Genomic DNA, 21,951 nt, shown 5'->3' with positions numbered 1-21,951 from the left:
AGAACTACTTCCAAAACTGAAAGCCTCCTACACTTCCTCAGAAAAACAAATTACAGTTCATTATCTGAAAATACTGTAAATTAAACCATTAAGAAGCATTTTTTCTTCCTCTTAAATTTCCTTCAATGTCTGGTGAAATCAGCTTCAAATCAAAGCCACTTGCCTATTAGTCAGCCCTTTTATCAGTGATAGATCTGTTTTATTATAGACTAATTCAGCAGGTAAAAGAATCCCGCTTGGACACACACGGCCATGAACTGTACCATCAGACAGACACATCTCAAAGGCGAACGCTTTCAGTATACCATCTCTGCAGTAACTTGCAGAGCAGATGCTTCCTTTTCTTGCTGGGATTGATTCCAGGATTGTATAGTCCAGGTCAGTCTGGGCTTTTTCCAAAGGTTAGGAAAAATTCAGTGACCGCTGAGGGGAGAAAAGGAGATACTGCTCAATGGTTGCAAGACAAAATTTCCCATTCTTTACCTGCCCAGGTGAGCAGTGTTTTATCACAGCAACCTGCTCCTACATGGTTTGGTGCTTCTTCATCAGGAAAAAAGGTAAGAGTCTCTAAAAATGATTTGCCTGCCTTAGTGCCATAAGCACAGTCCTTTCAATGTGCAAACTGCCCAAGTGATCTGTGATGCCAAGTTTATAATGAGCTGAAATGGAAGCCAAACTTCATCCCATACACAACGGGCTGTCAACACCAGGTGCTGCATCACACTTGTCAGCAGGTACTCAATAGTATGATTTGTTACTGCACTAATGAGTCAACTAGCTCATCAAGAGCCCCATATCTTCTGTTCTTTCAAGGCTGAAATAATTGCATGCATTACAAAACTGCTCCTCACAAAAACAAGAAAGTAGAATAGTGTAGCTCAGGGTGAGGAACTCACAGTGAATATTGAAGCAATACACTTATCTACCTAGATGTTCCCAGTTTGCATCTACAAGGAGACATAACCACAGTCGATACTTTTAGAAGCTAAATCTTTCCAAATATTTTTCCTTTTTCAGCTGATCTGAATTGCCAAAACATCCTAGTTTCCTAAAGCTGAATATCTGTAGCATACCATCAGTCAGAGTACCCAACACAATGCCAGATCATTCAATCAAGCTTAAGAATGGTTCAGCTGACAAGTACTGAGTTTCACCAGTTTGAAGTTCATGTGCAATTTCACCAAAATGTTATTTTGCATCAAAACAAAAGCAATTGCTGCTGCCTTATAGTGGGAGTAAAAATCTAGTGCGACTGGAGTTATTAATGACTTGTCCCTCCTTACACAAGGAAAAAGTAGAACTCTCAAAACTGAATTTGTGGTTATGCTTGATTATGCCACATGAAACTTAAATATATCTATGAAGATTACAGCAAATCTCAGTGTTAATGCTACTACAAAACTTTTACTTCCACAGCATCTTTAAGTCTTCAGTATAGTAAAATTTTGCTTTAGAAAGCAATTCAGAGTCTTAGAAGAAAAAGTACTATAAAATAAAGTGGATTCGAACATCTACTTCTCAGTTGGCTTTACTATCATAGAAAGCTTAGACTCTAATTACAATTAACTGGCTACTATCCTTTGTAGTACATGTAGTACATGTTTGTTCTGAAAAGGTAAACTGAAAATAATTGTACACACTGATGTGTAATTTTAAAGTTTCATCACGGAAATGTGAAGGCTTTTGCAACCCTCCTAGTTGTCTAATAAAGCAAGCAACAGTTTTCCCCAGCAGTAAGATCATAAAGAACAAGCATGCTAAAATCTGTTTGTAGAGTCATCTGTAAAGATAAAAAGAAAAAAAAGAATGGTTCATAAGAGAAAGCTTTCCAATCATTTTCCAATTAAAATCCCAGCCCTGAAACAGTCTTACCTTACATAATGAGAAACATTAAGGCAAGTTGTTAATTACTTTTTATTTCTGTGAAAATTGCAAGATATTTTGAGCTTAATGAGAACAGCTCCTCCTACAGTATTACTTCAAAGGCACTAGGAGGAGCTCTAATTGTTCCCAAAAAGGGACAAATTGCCACATAATTACTGTTAAGGTATGCCTGGTTTACTGGGTTTGTTAATGCACATTTTACATAAAAGGTATGAAATACACCCATACCAAAGAGACACGCAATTTATTGCTAGATTCGAAAAAAAATGTTATACAGAACAGAATTCATAAGTACTGCTTATTACGTGCGGCTTGAAGAGTGCAGTTCGGTCAGGAATTGCATAACTCTTAAACTATCATACATCAAGGTAACACCTTCCTCCTTTACTAAGAGTTCTTGGTTCATTTGACAAACATAAAAACTGAAGCTCAGCTACACTCAGGAGACACTTTCACAGCTACGCTTCTCCAATAGCCCCATAAACATCTGCCTAAGAGGAGGCAGCCCTCTGTGACGTGACTCCTTCACACACCTCTGAGTCAGTGGGTATCCTCCATAACTCTTACAGTCGGTAGATTTCCTGATGGTGGGCTGGGCTGTACAGCATCTGGAAGAATTTGGCCGTCTTCTGTGAAGTCAGGAAGGAGTCAATACACACCAGTGGAGGGTGCAAATGTTTGTTTTCCCAGCTGAGCTCTCCTGCAGCAGCAGCAGCAGCAGCAGAGCTGAGGAAGCACAGTTCTTTAAAGAAACATTTCAAACGTACCAGATGATTAGGACAGTGAACAAGAGCTGTGGGAAGGGACTTAGAATCACTCTGTGATCTGAGTGCTGTCACACAAAACTGAATTTAAGGAGAGGAATGATAAAGTGAGCTGTTTGTAGGCAGGTCAAAGGATAACGCTGAGAATATCAACAGGATAAAACTGTAAAAGGACAGTCTGCGTCCATCTGTCTGAACAGGTTTCCAAGCCTGGTTTTGGCAGCTAATAGAGATCAGATTGCTCAGACAGGGACTCTGTATCAAAACCTCTTCTCTGAGCCCAAAGCTGCACTTGAAGTCTGTTAATGAGCAGAAAAGGATGTCCTTTCCTTCCAGCATGTCACTGCACTGTTCTTTGAAATCCAACATGCTGCAGCTGGCAGTGCCACCCTTCCTGAATACAAATTTAACTAAATGACCCAGCTGTGTGAGTTTTCTATGCTGGCTACCATTTCTTCTCCATGTTGTTTACGCATGTGTTAAGTAACAACCAGGGCCACTACCTGTTGTATCACCAACGATTATTTCTTGACTCCAACATCAGTTTCTGCATTATCACCACACAGACCCACTCCAGCTGCTCAGCACCAGCACAACTTGCCATGTGCCTCTCATTTTCAGCCACAACCAATAACCTCATACAACTGAAACTATAGAACAGAATAAATAGTTTCAGTTGGAAGGGTCCCACAAGAATCATCAAGTCCAACTGTCAGACCATCTGGGGCTGACTCAAAATTAAAACACGTCCTTGAAAGCTTTTTAAACATGCTCAGACACGAGGTATCAATTACTTCTCTACAAAGCCATGGTTGTCAACATAGCCTTGCAGTTGTTCTATGTTGCTTTTTATCAGCAATTTCATGAATCACTGTTTAATTTCTATAATGCCATAATTTTTTATTGAAGATGGAACATTATTTATTAAGTAGCTGCTGAATTTTGGCATTGACTGGATCATACCCATCACAGCCAGTCTGCCCTACACAAAGAAGCCACAATTCCCACATCTTTCAAATAATATTCACTGAAAAATTATATAATCAAATTCTGTTCAACTATTGCTAGGATTCTGGATATCTTCAAACTTTCTCTTTTTTGTACAGCAGACAAGGAACACTGTAAGTTATTACAAACTTGTCTTTCATGTTTATTATAACCTTTTTCCTCTCCTTTTCCAGACTGTGATGTTCACTGCCATGTCACCAAGCTGTTGGCTATTTCCATTTTACCTTGGTGCAATATCTGTGTAATGCTGATTTTGATACAAATATCTTCTGTGTTGAAAAATAAGAAACCAGTGAGTTAACAAAACACAGGTAGAGACTGAGATATGCAGCTGAATGATGTACACATGAAAAGGAGGACAGATAAAAGAAACCCTTTTGAAATGCCATCCCTAGTCAGAGACATTGCTCACCCATCAGTATGTAAGACATCAGCCCTTGGAGGATCTGCTCCCTACCTGGGCATTACAAACTCTCCAGTGAGGCTGTACATACCTCTAATAAAGAATATGTCCAAGATACATAAAATCATTGAAGGGAAATAGCTGTATATTTCTAGCTTTGTGCAAGCACCAGGAATTGTATCTGTTCAGCTGACTGTTTTTAACCAGCCAGTAGCTCTGGAGAAGGGGCAATAAGCAGAGCATGTCCGCATGAAATTGTTAACAAACAGTACTGTAGCTACTGTATGTCATCTATACTATTCTTGTACAGGTGGGAAGTCAGGCCTGCTAGGATAAATCCTGAATGCTTTCTATAAATAACACTGAATCTCCAGGAAGCAAGGATCAGAAAAAGGCTGTGAGTGCTGAACCACTCATTCTGAATTCAGCTGCAGACACATTTCACACAGCCAGAGAGAGAAGCTTGTGTAAAAATAAAAATAATAATTAAAAAATCATCTTTTTGTACTGATTTGTACATAGGCTTTTATGCCCATTTCTATTGCAGCACAAGTATCATTGATATTCTTCGCATCTCAGATCACAAAGGTGTTCTGGGATTAGTCAGCTATGCAATTAGTATCTCCTCATCCCTCCAAATGAATACAAGAATGGAGAGTGACAAAAAGGATCAATGAGCAAAGTGCATGGGGTTATGTGACAGAAGGGACCACAAAATGAACAAAACAGGGCTTACGCACTTGCACGTAAGCAAGGAAGTGCCTACAAGGTACCATTATGGAAAAATCCCTCTAGCACTTTCTAAGAAGTCTGCAGGCTGGGGTGCCTCTCTGAAGTGTCTTGCACTGATGCATGCAGGATAGGGAATAAACAAGATGAGTTAGAGATGCATATGCAGTTGTAGAATCCTGTTGGGATTACAGAGAAAAGGCAGGACAGCTCCCATAACTGGAGTGCAGCAATAGAGGGATAGAGGCTTTTAAGGAAGGAGGTGGTATCTGAGAATCCTGGGTATGAAGTCAGGAAAGCTAAAGTCCAGCTGGAATTGAATCTAGCCGAAGACAATGAAAAGGGTTTCTCTAAGGATGGAGGTGGCAAAAGGAAGACTAGGAAAAATGTGGGCCCACAGCCCAAGCAACCAGGGACTTCATTACCAATGACAGGGAAAAGGCCAAGGTGCTGAATGCCTTCTTTGCCTCAGTCTTCATTAGCAGGACTGGCCTCAGGAATCCCATGTCCCAGAGAAAAGGTTCAGATATTTATCAGTGACTATAAATACCAGAAGGGAGGCTGCAGGACAGTGAAAGGACAAAGTGAAAGCACAAGGGGCAATGGGCACAAACGCAAACACAGGAGGTGCTGTCTGAACATTGAGAAACTTTTTTTTTTAAACTGTGTAACAGCTCTGGCACAGGTCACCCAGAGAGCTTGTGGAGTCTCCCTTATTGGATATATCTAACATCTGCCTGGCCCTAGTGAGCCAGTTTGAGGTGCTAGGTGGTCATTCCAGGTGACCTCCAGAGTCCCTTCCAACCTCAGCAATTCTACGATACCCTCTATCTCTGGTTCCCACACTGAGCTCAGGACTGTCTCTCATTCTGGTGCTACATTTCATTTCCTCAGTTGCACAGATATTTCAGGACAAACTTCTCCCCAGCATTTGCCCAGCAGATGACATCAAAGCTTTGAGTGCCAGGTATAGCAATCCACAAGCGAGTAGAAACAGACTGCTGGACACCAAGGTAGGATAGTTCAAGTTTCAGCAGTGTTTGCAGGAATCAGCATCTCAGGGACTTCTTGATGCAAAAGTGAATCTTGAACTCTGTAGTCATACTTTGCTTCTATGAATAAATCCAATCATTTTTGGAAACCGAGTAAACCTTAGCCTCCACAATGTCCTGTGATGAGCAGTTCTATAGCCAAACAAGCACGATATGAAGAATTATCTTTTGTACTTTTTTTTTTTTAACCTACTACTGGCTAGTTTTGTTTGTCATCCACTAATTCTTACACAGAAAAAGGATAAAAGAAGTTCCCTTGCAGTTTGTACCACTCACAATTTTATACATGTACAACCCAGATTCTTTTATTTTCCAAGAACAGAAAGTATGGATGAGGAATAGTTCATTGAACCCTCATACAGGAATCATTCAATTCATTCCATTCTTTGATCTCTATCAGAAAATCAGCCAGCTATTAGAACTTTTCCAGCACCATTATTTTCTCCTTGAGAGGGAAGGATCAATTATAAAATGTTCAAGATGCCAATGTACCACAGATTATACATTAACATAATCATTTAGTGATGAACAGTTCAAGGAAAGAGTACAAGTAAAGGATGTTGCTGAGAGAGGATAATGCTAATTGCATCTGCTAAGCCTCACAATTGAGCATGATGACTTTAGAACTATGAATAAGCCTGGGAAAAGCAACATTCTCCACGAGGCAGTGAAAAGGACTCTTGTGACAGAAACAGCTGCAGAGAGAGGAAGAAGCAGCATCTACAGAATGTGCTTTAACCATTCATGAGATACTTCACTGCCACAGGGCTGATGTGCAAGACCATGGAAACAAAAATTACAGCTACAATATTCAGTGGCTTTTCCAATATGCATACAAGAAAGTGTGAATATTTCTATGATTCTATGAACATATGAAGACTGAGGGAATTTTTGCTCCCCTATGCAGAAGAAAAATGTATTATAGTCCTTTCTCATCAACACAGAAGCATCAAACAAGGACCAAGTAGTTTTATTAGCAATTACTTATCATTTTCACAAACAGGAAGGCAAAAACACCTCCAGATTTTTAGGAGTACATCCATAAAATCTCCTTGACTATATCACAGCTCACAGCCATGCATTATATATTGAAATGCTGGCTACTCTTGTCACAGTATATTTGCTATTCAAAACATAGCAACTGCTTAAAATGTGTTTAACATGACTATGAGGAGAAATGCTTTGTTTGTATAACAATTCCACCTTCATTATGTTTTCAGACTGCTACCTTCATCAGTTCTATGTTTTCACCATTTGCCAAAGAAATTGAAGCCTGAAAATCAGCATGTCAGCACAGAGCAGCAACAGCAGCAGGGATTTTCATGCTATCTCCAAAAGAACTGCATATAACTCAAAAGGTAAATTCACCAGCAAGAAACGCAGACCTGACAGCAAATACATGGTGCATAGAACACTTTGAAATAAATAATGATTTTAATTTGCTAACGATAGCTCCACATGTTACAGCAATATCAGGAAGCAATACATTATTTCCAGCAACATCTAAGCAAGGCACACACTTAGCATTTTTGCCTTAGTAACACTTTCATGTCTAAACCAAGTAGTGGAATACAAAAAGGTAGCTCTTCAAACTGAGCTATGCTTAAAACAAAACCTCAGGTTAACCTCTGTGACATTTACAGAGGAAGTGAAAAAACAATGCAAGACTGAACAATAAATACAAGGATCATTGCAGAGAGCACAGTAAAGCTAAGGAACGAGGATGAATTGCATCAGCTTTCTTGTTGGCCTTCTCTGCTCTAACAAGATAATGTGGATATACTCATCTAAAATATTTTAAGACCCACCCGTGAAATTTTCAGTTAGAAAATTAAAAAGCAACAGTGTTAATTTTGTCATCAAATCAAACTTCATTTAGATATTTCTCTAAATCCCTGGAGAGAAGCAATCTGACAGAAACAATAATGGCAAACCAGCATCATCAATCAGCACTTCATTAAACCACTCTGAAACCACTTTTAAAACTTCATACTTGAATTCTGTGCTTATTCTCTGTATACATTTGAGACAATTTAGTGAATATATGGTTTATATACTTGTTAATATTATTATCATATATTATTTGAATAATCTAGACTGCTGGTTCAGAATTTACACACACAATTATTGCTCTAAGTAGGTTTCACTTACAGCAAAGACATCTGTTAGACACTGATTTAGCTTTAAAAAGTCAAGGGACATGTTTTCCAAGTTTAAAACAGAAGTGAATATTGGGGAACTAGAACAAGGAGATATTTCAGTGAGGCAACAAACATCTCATTGCTGCAGAATCTGCTTTCTGGCTGTGGGACTAAAGCCACCATCCTTTCCATTCATTGTCTTACACTTGTATGAGCTGTGCAAAAGAAAATGGGCAAGATCCCTATAAGTGAAATCTGCCATGTCGAAGTTGAGAGCCCTCAGGAATAGCCCACTTTGCAGGATAGAACACCCCACATGTCTCAAGAGCAATTAAGAAATTATCTCAACACAGGTTGCATTTCTAAATCACATTTGGTGGGGGGAGGGGGGAAGGGGGTGGGGAGAAGAAGAAAAAAAATCAAAATCGATGCCCAGGGTTTAATGTTGACTACTTTCTTTTGCCTACATTCCAAAAATAAGTAGGGTCAGTATAGAAAAAAGTTCTACACCATTACCTGGTGATGAGCTGAGGTCATAAGAGAGCACTACAATGATAGACAGATAGACAGGTATTAGCCAAGATATGTAGGTATACAGCCAAGGGCCTGGCAGAACATGAGAGGACCACCCAACATCATACCTATAATAACAACAAAAAAATGGGCTGGTTTCTTGTATTGAAAGAGTGAAGCTATGCCATACAAACAAAATACAGCATCAAATCAGCCAGGGAATAATTTCAAAACAGCAAGAACATTTACAAGTGTTGACACTAATACACTGGCACAAGAGAAAGCAACTGAAGGGGTGTGATTCTTCTAAGGGCTGTGCATCTGTCAGAAGGTCGCTTCTTGACCTTCACTCAGCCATGGGGTGGTCAAGCACAGATACATGGAAGGGAAACTGTGCTGTGCATATCATACACAGCGGCAGTGTAGAAGTGTTGTCCTCAGAGCAAAAAGTCTAATAACAACCGACCCTTGAGCTACGTCCCAGCTACATCTAGGCTAGCCTTTGAAAACTGTAGGACAAAGAGAGGTGAACTCACATCCTGCAAGAGAAACTCACCTTCCACTCACTGAAGGGGTCCCTTAATGACCAAATAGGTTTGGGACCTCTACCACACGGGACACAGGTCAGAAGCCATGTTATCCACAGTGGGACAAAATTCATCTCAGGATGTGAAGATGTGTGCATATAATGTTGCCATAAATCTTCATATAATTACAAATGAAGGTCATAACCTGCTATTCAGATCCAACGGCTTCAGTATATTTTGTCATCTTTTGCCAGCATCAGAGCAAATTACTGCCTGCAGCTTGATTTGGATAACGATGTACCTGTATCTACTTAACACTGCCAGGTAAAAAAAAAAAAATACTTCATCTGTGGTAGGTCATAAAAGTCAAGCTGAATTCTAAGAAGCTACCAAAGATTAACAGGAAAATGGACAATATTTACATATGCCATGATCCAAATCTGGATCTGTCTTCCATGCTCTACAAGTATTCTGCTTTTTATACTTAATATTCAAAGTTTTCCATTTGCACTAGAATGATGAAAAAACTAATTACAGCTTCTTAAATTAAACAAGTTTTTAACAGATACTTTGGAGAAGCTAGCCTTGCTACAAAATGCCTCAGTCTCATTTTATGACTATGTTCAAAGCCAAAAATGAAATGTAATTGCACAGTAAAAACCTTGAACAATATCCAGACAGAAAGAGAAAATAGAATATGCCAAAATTGGTCAAATCCAAAACCTTCCAGCACACACATTTCAAAATAGCTCAAAGCACAATTATTATTTTTTTTAACCTCTAAAATGATCAAATCAGAACATAATTGATCAAATAAGAACAAGACACATACAGCCATTTCTGACCAACATGATTAGAAGCAGAAAAGGAAAGCTATCACAACAATAAAGGGAATTTTAACTTCATCTCAACAGCAGCAAGCAATACTGTTACATAAAGAAATAACCTTCCAATAAACAGGGGTAAAATCATTTCAACTGGTGAGTATTGAAATTAATTCTCAGCTTTAAAGATTCCTTAATCATGGTCAATCCGGAGACATGTCATGTTCAATCCACTGTTTTATAGGAAAGATCAGTGAATTACAATGGCAAGAAGTTGTACAAAAACAGGATAAGCTTTTAATTTGATCCACAAAGCCAAAAGTATCAGCCTTTCTATTAAGAATGACCAACTTAAACAGGGCACCAAATATTATCTGGAAAGCTATGACAGATTGATAAGAAATGCCATTTAGCAAGATGGGAATAAGAAAATGGTTGCTTGGCTGCTGACCCTGAAACTCAGATGATGAGTACAAAACTATACAGAATTGAGAAGGCACACAAAAACTTTTGAGTATAACATGTGGATTTAAGAGTGCTAGTAGCTGATGCATCAGTGTGAAGACCGAATGCTCTTTTGTTCAACAACTTTCATCAATATTTTAATAGCTTATAAAAAGTGAAGTGTTTCCTACTTCACTGATACCTTCAAGAATTGTGTATAATTTATACTTATCTTCTAGGTTCAAAATCTTTGTGTTATTTTGATCCAGTTTTAGTCATGAAACAAAGAGCACCCAAAAGCACATGGATTGGGCAGATGTTCTACTGTGCATGAATGCTGTGAGTCGAGAAATGAAATGCAAATAACTAATGAAGGACCAAGAACTTTTAATCTACAATTAAGGAGCAAGATTATCCTACTGTGAGAATAGGAATGAATTCCTTTACAAGACCGTATATGTATGCAATTTGGTTTTAGCAAATGAATCTTAGCAGAGGAACAGAAACATTGTTGTGAAAGAACATGGTGAAGCAGCTACTACATGCAGCATGCTCTCCTGTATCTCCAGTATTGGACTACATTTATTCTGGGAATCAAAAAAAGAGGTGCTATCTGAGAGTACTTATGAAGGTTTATCCTACAAAAAGTACAGCGTCTCAGCAACACTGACTACACAGTGCAGTGCTGTAATGCTATAACATGATGGAAAGTACAGCAATAATAGCAGAGTAGCACAATCCTAGGCTGCAGCAAATGAGAACAAGCCCAAATGCTGCAGTTGTAGATACAAAAGCAAAGAAAAAAAAACTGCTTACCTTTAGAAGGCCTCTAGTAGGCAGGGATCTCCAGCATGATATCCTCATCTCCACTGCCAACCTTTAAATGAGGTCTGTGAAGGGATGGATCCTGGTCTCACCCATTCTGGTCACTCAGGTGCATTGCATACACCAGAGCTCCCATGGCTTGGCCCTGCCTTCCCACCAGGTGCTCTATCACTGTTTCAGGCCATGACTTAGCAGTTCTGCTACAACAGAGACTTCTGGAATAGTCCTGCAGTTCCCAAGTATTTCTTAGTCCTTTCTATCACTGTTATCCAAATCACGCATCTAAACATGGGATAATTTACCTTGGGGACAGCATTAATCAGCAGGTTGTTGCCATATACCAACAAGAACGGGCAGTGCTTCACAAAGACCTTAAGGAATTAAAGTCTTCTTGTAAAGTATGCTTCCAGGATCCAAACCTCAATTTCTGTGGAGGAAGAAGAACCTTGGAGCTGCTGAAAATGGGTAATTGATACCTCGCATTTAACCACTATAAACCCTTCAGGGAAATCACCAAGCTTTGAAGAATTACTGAAGCCCATGAGTCTTTCACATTAGACTTCCTTACAGCTGCACAGCAGACAAAATCAGCTGAGATACAACACTGTTAAACACAGAAGCTGTAACTGTGAAATGAAACGCTATAGTTTATGTTGTATGGGACTACTGTCTGACTACCCAAGAGACAAGAACATCACTGAAGTTTTTTGTTGGTTTGTTTGGTTTGGTTGTTTTGTTTTTAAACACAGATGCCTTTCATAACCCCCACTGTCTGAAGACATTGACAGCATCAAAAGTGAGGACTAATTTCTGTAAGTTGAAAGTAATATCTCAGCCTAAAGTGGTTTTCACAATTTTCAGGCATTTTCCAGTGCACAAAGCTAAAGACAAAAGCTAGTCTTTCTTTTTCTAAAGCAGGCATAAGTGCTGGCAAATCTCTACATTCTCCCACTCTTTAGGGGCAGCTACATCATAGAATGGGTCGGGAGGGACCTTAAATATCACTGAGCTTGGTGTCTGTGAAGGATCACAGGAAGCAAGCATGCCAAACTCAAGCCAGAGCTTGAGTTTTGAGTCTTTTAGGGGCAAAAACCAGAACCGAATGATTAAAGTACAAAGACCAGCTCCACTCAACTGATCCCTAATAAGATGGCAAATGTTGAGTGATTGAAGTGAATGACACATCAGTTCTGAGATAGGTTTTGTTACTCTGACAGCACTGAGTAAAACAAAAAGGACACTGTAGACATCTTCCTTACACTCTTGTTAAAAGAGCACTAAGTAAAATTGTACTGCTTCATTTCCAGAGTTGAAACACTGTCTGCTGATATGGTAGGAAGACTTCCAGAAAGCTGACCACTGCTAGCTTTGAGAACACTGATAAATGCCCAGCATTACAGCAAGCGGCTGCGTACTGGAAGCACTCAGTGCTGTACCCTGAGCCAAAAACTTACCTTCCCCATAAGCACTTCAATATATTTTGGAAAGAGGCAAAATCATGGAGGAGATGGTGAACAAGGGGAACGATAGCTGTTTGACTGACCCTCTTGTGGCTCGTGGCTGTGATCTTAAAGCTAATGCAATGTAGCACCACAACAAATAGTATAGAACTACATAGGTGTGCTGTGTTTGTGGACTCAGTATTGACAACAGCTCATTGAGCATCACATTATACTGCTCACACAGCAGTGCATCGACTAAATTGATTTAAACTGTTGTTTTCTGCTAAGCACAATATAATTTCAACATGATCATCTGTCACGTACACTAACTGGAAGCATCCCACTGGCCTAAAATACTTGAAGACAGTTTAATGCTCTATCACAGTATTGGACAGCACCATTATCAGAAAGTTGTATCAGTACTGTGGAGCAGTCAAATCTATCATCACCCATCACTACTGGGAGCAGCAGTGGGATGGCAGGCACCTGACCAGGCTGACTGAGGGAGGGGAACTGTGTTACTGCAGGATGTGACAGCAGGGCTCAACCTTCTCTCCACGCAGGCTCCCAGCAGAGGTCATGTCTTGGGCAGGCACTAGTTGTGCCTCGAGCATGCTGTGAAGGACAGTAGGAAGCAAGCATGTCATATGCAAGCCAGAGATGTTTTGAGTAGTAAGAAGACTTCTTAGAGGGACAAAAGGCAAGACTAAGGAATAAAAATCAAGTTTCCCATTGTACCATCAGACTTCTGCTCTAACCCAAACTATGCAACAGTGTGCAGGGTTGGCCTCTGCTGGCAAGGTCACAGCATAACCACTATTTATCTCCAACAACTTTTGTAGTGTACGGAGCATCAGCTCACCTTGAAGTCACCCCAATATGATACATGACAGATTTCACAGGCTTTGAATATATTCAATTCACTGGTGACAGAAATGTAACTTTTTTGCTTTTGGTATATAAAGACTTTCACAGTGCTGTTATTCCAATAATTTGAGATGAACTCAATATCTAGATCTCTCTATATAGCCTCTGGCACATCCACAAGTTGCATTCAAGGTTAAAATTTCAGAATTTGCCTGTAATTAAAATAAGTCAATTTGGAAAACACTGACAATCCAACTTAAGCCACGGAGAGCATACAGCATCCACCTTTGTAGAAAAAGACAGATGCTAATTTATGCTTCTGAAAATTGCAGAAATTCAAAGTCCTTGTTGGTGTCACTGACATTGGTCTTGTCCTGCTCTCATAATGTGATACTGCCTTCCTAACCTGTCCCTGTCATCTCAGTATCCTACTTCATTTTCTAATTGCACTTTGCTAATCCCTCTCCAGGTAATTGGAGTTATCCGAAGATGTTTCAAGCAGTTCACAGAATCACACAAGTACTGAATATTGTGCCCAGAGGCACAACATGCCTTTGGCAAAGTAGCTGTTCTCTGATTGTTCTCCCTAGTCTGTCAGATTCATTGTTGTCATTGCCATTTGGTTCCTGACTGTGGGACCTCCTTTTGAAACCTACAGTCCTTTGCAAGTACAACAGGACACGGTGTTACCTCTCCCAAATCAGCTGCTCCCTCCAGATCAACTGGCCCTCCCAGACCTCTTCAAGAGACTCTTGAAATCTCCATCCAGGGATTTACTCTTCATGTTGCATCTCCTTAGAAACCAGGCACAAATCCCACTTACTAATTCCTCAGTCATTTTTTCCTTAAGAGCCTGACCAAGTGAAAGCTTTACCTCTTTAATAGAGGCTGTATAATCAGCTGGATACTGGCAGAAAACATCCTGAACATCTCCTTCACTTTCTAATTTAGAGACACAAAATGCATTATCAGCTGTTCAGCAGGAAAATTATATAAAGTACTACACTAGTCTATGTTCTATTAACAGAAAGACCAAGTGATACACAGTGATAAATGGCAAAGCAGTGCACCCCAGAGGACAACAGAAGGGAAAAGTATTTTGGAGAAAGGCTGGGATTTCAGGAAAGCAGAGGACAGGGATTTCAGGCAAATCTGTATTTTCTCAAGAAAGACCAGAGGAAAGAACAATTTCATGAAGATAAAAAACAATCAGGTTCCATACTGCTCTAAGTACACCCACCACTAGGTGTCACTCCAATTTCAGATATACGTGCACAAATCTCACCTTATTACAGTTAACCTATACCATGAAAATATTCAGCGTTTTTAATGACTAACAGTCTCTTCTGAAACATGCATATGAAGCACTCTTAAGCTGCCTTTAAGGAACAAACCAAATGATATTTGCACAGTAAATGTATCATTAAGTATCTAGCACCTTCTCGAAACTCAAGTAGGGCTTCAACAAAGGTACATTTGGAAGCTGTGGAGATGACAAACCTCATGTACAGAACACTGAGAAAACTCAAACCCCTTGATGGCTAAAGAATGAACTGAAAAAAAACATCTTTTATGTTGTGGCAGAATATCTGGCCCCGCTACTGCTTTCTGAAGCTGTAACTCCATTAACACCACAGAGTCCCTGCTGGCTAAGAGATAAGAGCAGATGAATCATTTATCAGCATTTTGTCCAGGAGACAATCAATTAACTATCATATCATTTCTGAACAGGCCCCGTCTGGGCACTTTCTGTCTTTCAAGTTAAGACCATTCCTTTCCAATCACAAAACTTAATACACAGAACAGTGATGTAACACAGGGAAAGGTATTTATTCAAAACATTATGCCTTCAGTGATAGATATGAAAGGGCTTTTTAAAAATCAGACTTCAGAAACAGAAAATGTGGTCATGAAGTCTCTCACAATTAATTTTTCATTTATCTCTAAAACATAATGAGGGGAAACTGAATGTGGTAAAATGCATCCAAGACTGTCTGGGTCGGAAAGAGCTTGCAGAGAGTCCCCAGGTAATTGCTAATGAAGCCTCTGAAGTCTCACCAGCAATGTAAAGCACTGCAAATAAGGAAACAGAAGAGCAGGAAAGTAAAAACACTAGAAACAGCCCAAATAGAAGAACAACTTTTAGAAGATCATATTCATTTCCAGCAGGGAATAAAACAGCCTAGTATCTTTGCTTGCACACAGCCTCCCCCTCCTGTCAAAGAAATGAAGCTTCAGTTCTGAGCATACTCACATCACACTGCAACACAGCCTTTTTACACAGCTGACCCACTGCCTGTCTGCATTTCCTCTAAAAAAAATTATTTAAAAAAAAAAAAATCACAAAACACCCATGTCAGTGTCAGCACCAAAGTTGGAAAGGATGACAAAATGAGGGAAATGCTACACAGCTGATAGCAAGACAGGTCTGAGATGAGCGATACCAAGGACAAGCTGAATTCGAAGTGAGAAGTTCTATGACAAAGATGACAATTGTAACCAAGAGGGGAAAAAAGGGAACTGAGGCAGCAAAAACATTTGCAAGAGACATTGGAGATAACTGAGAACAGAAGGCAAGCCACCTTAATTGTCAATAAGTTCTAATGAATTTGACTTCTAAATATAGTTCTCAGACTGGGCTGAACCTCGGACTCAGAGGCCAGCTGTAATTCAGACAAAACTTCCCAGAGAGGAGGCTTCTGCCAGCTTGCCTCTTCCTTTGGAAGCCCCTTTGCAGCCTCACTCCAGCTGAAACTCCAGGCTTTGTCTCTCTCCTTGTCCTAAACCCTAAGGATGGGCACAACCAGAGGATCCCAGCAATGTTCCTTCAGCTGCTCCTCAGTTTTATGAACTTCTATCCCATAAACCACTGAGAGGAGCTGAAACATAAATCAGTTACAGTAGGCTCAAACCTATCATTGCTTTCATGTAGGAAGTCCCTGCATGGTTCAATGCACCATTCATTTCTACATGACATTACACAAATTCTGAGAAAGTATGACTGTTTATTACACACTGGGTGATGAGGCCATAGGAATTGTAACATTAAAATGAGAAAACTGTTTAATTGGGAGTTACAGCCTATGATCAACATGAAATTCTGCTTCAGAGAAAAGAGCAGAAAGCCTTGAGTGAGATTTATGGCAACATTGACTCAAGATTTATTCCACAAAGCACATGTCTTCAGGTTTCAGAAGAGCCTTAACCAACTCAGCTGTGAGAATTCAGAGGAATATCTTGTGTTCCTTGAACTCCTCTACAATTTAGTACTGTAAAGCAAGCATTAAGTCCTACAGCCCCACTAGGACATTGTGAAGTCATCATTTACTTCCATTCGTATTATATAGTCTGCCTCTCAGTGTAGGCCTTGAGTAATGGCTGTACTCAAGCAGCTGAATATAGGTGAGATGCAGAGAAATAGGAGACAGTCTGGCAGGAGGTACTGTGTGACAACAGCATATGCTACACTGGCAGAAAAAGTGACAGGAGATAAGAGAAGGAATCATAGAGCACTTAGTCACTGTGCACAGAGGTTCACTGACTTATGCAAAGGATCGTTCAATATTCAGAATCATGTAAGAATGAATACAAATACAATCTGGAAGAACATATACATTTTTGTTTGGTAGAATCAAGCTTGACCACAAGAGTTTTTGCACATCTTCATTCCAGACTTTGCTCTGTCACAAATTACTGTCCAAGAAACACACCATCATGGTAAGATAATTCCTTGGTGCTTTGGCAGGGCAGATGCTGGTTACGGCTTATGACTCCACCACCATCAGTGCTTAAGCCACACCTCAGCCCCACACTGACTCAGTGAACCAAACTCACGAATGATTCCAAGCACCAACCAGTTTAGCTTCAGTGTATTTGTTTACATTGCTATTCCAGTGTCAGTCTGCCCTGAAGGAATAAACTGATCTGCAGTGCAATCTATCTTGTATACCTCTACCAGGTCACTGCTGTGCACCCAACAATTTCCCTGGGTGCATCTGGGCATCCAACAAGAACACATTTATCACCTCCCTTTGAAAGGCGGCAGCTCTGAGATAATGAGATGGTGCACACAGGTCACAGCCCTGATGTGCTCTTTGCATGTAACCACATCAGAGGTGCAGCCACACTACAGCTTCCAGCAGTTCCTCCAAAAGGATCCTGGACTATTTCAAGTCTCACCACACCTACATGACACATCACTGGGGCACGTTTGACACGTTTTTGACACGTTTGCCCATATAACTGCAAAACATCAGTAACAATCTAGATGAAACAGCAACCAGAAATTATCTGCAGGAACCATACTTTCGTGCCCTCCTGTGTATACAGTAACCCATGTAGACCTCTGCAGCTTATATACAAATCAGAATATTCTTCAGAGTTATTTCAGTGCCTGTTCAAAACCAGTTATTTGGTTTTCCTGGTAAAAGATGAATTAAGGATATCAAGATTTCTTGAGCAACAAGGCAGAGGCTGAAACTTTGTCATGCACATACACCCTAGTTGTTTAAACAGACTTGAAGATTTTGCTGTCTGTGTGGGTTTGTTGGTTTTTTTTTGTTTGTTTGTTTTAAACTCTCTGCACAAAAATTGTGGTCACACAAGAACAGAAGCACTAACAGTAACAAATACACTGGTTGAAGCAAGTAGGCTTCACACAAACTAATACAATGCCAAAACATCAAGTGTTAAAGCATTACACCTGCAGGTGCCTCTAGTTGTACAGCCAAGTATCATGGTGCACTGAACATATTCATTCAAGAAAAAGGAGTTTTTAGAATCTTGGTTAATGCTCCCAGAGTCCCAGAGACACTGGGATCCAGAAGGCATCCAGTCCAACTTCAATGGGAACACCATAACGAATGAAATGGAACAAAAGCAAAAAATGCAATTTCAATTATTACAGCTGGACTTCACTGGAAAAAAAAAATAATCTTCATTACCATACTTCAGATTTCCTCCAGAAGGAGGAAAATAACTTCCTTAAGCTAAACCTTTTCCACCCAATAACTGACTTAGAATGAGTCAGTTCCATGTCAAATATTTTTCCCCACAGCTAAGATGGTCCTTGCTACTCTCAGTGCAGTTAATCTCAGTTAATCTATAATGTCAGTAATATGATTTCCACCAGGCATTATGCACTGCTTGATGGGGAAAAATACTATTATATTCTACACAAGACAGACAATTCCAGTTTTAGGGAAATGTCTGCATGGTCTTAGTGATACAATTTTCTTTTTGTCTGCCTTGGACATTACATTTTTCCTATATATAATCTGGCTCTTCTCCTTACAGTATCTGGAAGTTGCCTCTCAACTACGGAACTGTCAACTCCATCTTTCCAGACTTAGGATACACAGCTGCTATTGCTGCTTCTGCTGACACCTAGGAGAGATAAGAACCAGGAAAGCACAAGGTCTGTGAGCAGATGCAATGAGGTCTATTAACTTGACAGGCTACAGTGAAAACCAATATAAAGCATGCAGATTACACAACACTCTGCTTCTTCAGGCCCGTAGCTTCTGGGACACCTCAACAAAACCAGCAAGTCACAAACACCATTACAAATACAGGGGCAGAAAAGTCAGAACAGATCGAAAGCCGGGTACTCCCATTTCTCCCTGTTCTCTGTATCAAGAAAGAGTGAGGAAGGGTAGAAACAAGGAGAGAGGTCACCAAACCAAATATGTAGAAAGGTGGCTGAAATCAGCTACTGTATCCATGTGTGGAGACTATATACAGGCCCTGGTGGACAGAAATGCTTCAGTGCTAAATGTTACAAGCTGCACTGGCTGAGAAGGGAAGCACACAGCAACAAGCTTTCAGAAGGTACAGGCAAGAGTTGGCACGGTGTTACATGGAGGTTGAAGCCACATCCACCACAGCTCCGGGGGAACAGAGAACAGCCCCTGTAAAGGAAAAGAAAAAAAAAGCACATGAGAAGTGGACTAACATTTAAGTCTATCTTAAAGGCTGCACTCTCATGGCCAAGATTTTCTTTCCACTAAAACAGAATGAGGAAGAAGCCAGAGTAGTATTTCCTATTACACACATAACAGACTTAGCTGGTCCAGGAGTATGCCCCCAACACACAGTTAGTCAGGGTTTGAGCCATGACAGCCCATTTTCTAAGATTTAAGATTTAAGCTCAACTGCAAGAAGATTCTCTCCAGCAATCCAGCCTTCCCTATCACACTGATGGCTTCACCTACAAACAGAATAAGGAAATAACTACTTGCTTCTTACAAGAAATCATGCCTCTGACAAAGGGCAGGCTATAAATGTTTCTGTGTTATATTCAGAAGAATCTACATCTTCACTGGTTAAGTTTCTTCTCAGCAATGTGGCAGCCGCTCCTCAGGCATCCTATTACACAGTCCCACATCAAACCCTGGATCAACCAGCCTCTCAGCCACATCCATGCACTGCCCCAAAGTGAAATCTGTCCAGCAAACACCTGGATTCTATCTGAATGAGCTGTCACCAGACACACTACCGAAGAGCCTACTCCAAGCCCTATCTCTAGACTCTCATGGCCAGTGACACAAAGTTTAAAAAAGGAAACGGAGGTTACTAACTACAAAGGTGAGTCAGGGTAAAAACAATGGGGTTCAAACACACCAGCTGTTAAATGCAGTCCCACAGTCTTAGATTAACTGAGAGTGGCTGTACTGTGATTAGTGTGATCAGGTTCCTATTTTCCCCACTGAAATCAGGTGACAAATAAGAAAAAAAGACTTCCTGATGTACAAGAATCAAAAACACAATAATCAAACTAAACCCAAACATTCACATTGCCTTATATTTTCCTGAAAACCAAATCTCAGTCTTCAATATAGTATTTCACATAGTTCTGCATTGCTCTCAAGTGTTCATAAACTACAGCAGGAAAGTAGGGGAACCTAAAATTGTACTTATCCCATTTACACCACGATCCCCAGACTCATTTGAGCAAGACTATCAAATCTCCACTGCTCTCTGACACCATGCTTTTTTTTTTTCCAATTATGATACAAAAGCTGGAAGTTGAGATCTGCTTCTACACATCACCAGAAAGAAAAATTTATTAATCTCCATATTAATACATTGTTATGTCACTCTATCTGTCTAAATGGTCACACTCCAGAGATAATACATTACCGAATGGGTATTAGAGGTCCCATCCAGGAGGATAAATACACAGCAGCACAGACAGAGCAGTTAGCTGTCAGTCTCATTAAAAACAAAAAGGAGAAATAACTTGTACACCCAAAGCACCCAGCCTCAAGACAGAGCCAGGTGCTAAACAATCCCAGTTTCATTAAAAAACACTTAAGGAAACAAGTGCTTGGAAGTGAAAATCATTTGGAATTTAGGGAGTGCCAGAAACATACACAAATAGGACATGTTGAAGAACTGAACCTGAGATCCCTTAGGAAACAGAAAAAAAAACCTCTTAAAGTATGAATCAAGATTACATTTGAGCTTTAATATCTGCTTTCTCTTTTCATTTACCGAATAATCAAGCTTGAAGTTTGCTAAACCACTGAAAGCTGTTTGAAGTAGAGTTGACCAGAAAAGAGCTGACGCACACAAGGCTCTTAAATGCAGAAGAGCAGAAACTCAACACATACATGTGGACAGCAACCAAGACACGAGAACTTACTTCCTTAAAGCCACAAATTTATGTCACTTAGATCCACTGACACTCCAGAATGTAACTTATACCATTGCATCCTTATATGAACTGCAATGTAAAGAAATCCAGAGCAGCAGCACAGCCAGAAGGAAGTTCAGCTGAATTTACAAAATGGCCACAAAATCCCTTTCAGTATTTGAAAGTTGTATTAACATGACTTTATCAGTATCATTAGTTGTAACTGCAGAGATTCTAAAACTTAAAGGTGACATTTCTGACCAGCATTAACTCCAAAGATTGACCTTTAAAAATCTTTTGTTGAAGTCTGATAGAGGCTACAGCTTGGCAGGTTCTGGAAAAAGCCAATTACTGATAAAATCAGAGACAGTGGATTTGCATTTGTTTTGCAAGAAAAAAAAGCTTAGAATATCTTTTCTTGATTTAAAAGTTATTATTTATGCATGAATTAATGGTTTTGCAGTAAGAAAAAACTTCTTTTGAATTAAATGGATTGGTTTCACTCATCTTATTTTTGTTTTATTCCAGATGCAATGAGTTCCACACATCTCAAACTATCAGTCACTATTTCATAAGGCTACCTCGCATTTTGTTTCCCAGTGCTTTAGAGAGGGAGATACTACCAGCTCATCACTAAACAAACTGAGCCCTAATTAGCAGACTATAATTGGGATGCCAAGACAATAGTTTCTCTGTGCAGATGAGGGCAGCAATGTCTGAGCCCTCCAGGACCAATACACCAGCACCATGAGTGTTCAAAGCATTCGCAAACATGGCTGCTTAGAGCTTATTTTGAAAAAACTAATGACCTGTAAATCAGCTGTTCAATCAATATTGCACATTTCTATCAATCAAACACTAATCTGAGCACAAGCTTCAAGTAAACCCATAC

The 21,951-nt window shown here is 39.8% G+C and overlaps 1 long non-coding RNA gene across 1 annotated transcript; it reads right to left on the bottom strand.

Moving 5' to 3' along the window:
• Positions 1-15,279: 15,279 nt before the first annotated feature.
• Positions 15,280-20,639, bottom strand: LOC122180794. The gene is made up of 3 exons (XR_006179228.1): positions 20,564-20,639; positions 18,717-19,332; positions 15,280-15,496 (listed from the first exon to the last, which is right to left on the bottom strand). It is a non-coding gene; the product is annotated as an uncharacterized LOC122180794 (long non-coding RNA).
• Between the last annotated feature and the right edge of the window lie 1,312 nt (positions 20,640-21,951).

Source organism: Lagopus leucura, unplaced genomic scaffold (assembly GCF_019238085.1).
Source record: "Lagopus leucura isolate 7727_CA_CO unplaced genomic scaffold, USGS_WTPT01 Super-Scaffold_100008, whole genome shotgun sequence".
NCBI classification, from domain to species: Eukaryota; Metazoa; Chordata; class Aves; order Galliformes; family Phasianidae; genus Lagopus; species Lagopus leucura.
This window is presented reverse-complemented; position numbering and strand designations above follow the sequence as displayed.